This window comes from Polistes canadensis, unplaced genomic scaffold (genome assembly GCF_001313835.1).
Source record: "Polistes canadensis isolate GaletaPanama2010 unplaced genomic scaffold, ASM131383v1 scaffold_204, whole genome shotgun sequence".
Taxonomy (NCBI): domain Eukaryota; kingdom Metazoa; phylum Arthropoda; class Insecta; order Hymenoptera; family Vespidae; genus Polistes; species Polistes canadensis.
Genome location: NW_014569751.1, coordinates 61,460 through 62,543, shown reverse-complemented (window position 1 = coordinate 62,543; position 1,084 = coordinate 61,460). Strand labels below are relative to the sequence as shown.

General features: G+C 28.8%; 1 protein-coding gene across 2 annotated transcripts in view; it reads left to right on the top strand.

Moving 5' to 3' along the window:
• LOC106789809 (EF-hand domain-containing protein D2 homolog) overlaps positions 1 to 1,084 on the top strand; it is a 12,192-nt gene that overhangs the window by 6,814 nt on the left and 4,294 nt on the right. The gene's annotated exons all lie outside the window — the stretch shown is intronic.

Below are 1,084 nucleotides of genomic sequence, written 5' to 3'. Positions count from 1 at the left end.
TGTACTTTAATTTAAAATAAGAATCATTAAAATCTATTAACTTTTAGTATTAAAAATATTGACCAAAACTTTTCAAAAAAATAGCAAAGCTGTACAATTTACAGTATACCAATCTCTGATAATTCTGTGAGTTCACATCGAACTACATACGCGTAGAATACCATATCGAGTTATAAATTGATTTGCAAAGGTTCAAAAAATGTTAGAGAATGCAATTTCCGGCTATGACGGTAACAATGTAGAATACATTATACCGTATATATTTATATTGTTTCTCACAAGACACGATAAAACGTTATAACCGTGTTATAGGTGAATTGACTCGCACATACTTTCTAAAAAAATAGATTCCATAATAAAAAAGAAAAGAAAGAAAACAAATCATAGTATGTACCAATAATTAGTTCCTTATATACAAAACTATCTGGTGATTGTGCTAGTAGTGGTAGTTGTGGTGGTGGTGGTGGTGGTTTAATTGAACATTTTATTACAAGCGTTACACTTTCTCTAGGATTAATAACTCAGATCTAGTACTATACAATTTTTTTTTTTTAACCAGGATTATACGAGTAAGTAAAAGTAATACATACATATATATATATATATATATATATATATATGGTATCAAGTTAATTCAAAACCACGACAATAACCTGCTGCTGTATTGTGGTATGAATAAATGTTCAATAGGGTCGATGAATGGCCAACGTACTGGCAAACTCATATTACCATAAGCTTCGAGTGTTTCGTGCTCAGGTACCTCTGACGAATCAGCGAAATTCAAGTAGACACCTTTATAGTAAAAGGCTATAGACTTCCATGACTAAATTATGGTCGTAAGATAGTCGTGACATGTTACCAGTTAAACAACAGTTGTTTCTTATTTATAATACACAAATGTGATTATTCTAGTTATTAATTCTATACACGTATTCTAGCCTCGTTGACTATTTTTGTATTGGATAGTAGTTTTTTTTTTGTTCGTACGAGATCCCGTTATATTATTAATATTTTTTTTTTTTCTTATATTCCGTTATTATTCGATTTATATAGAAATTAATTTTGTATATATATATATATAATG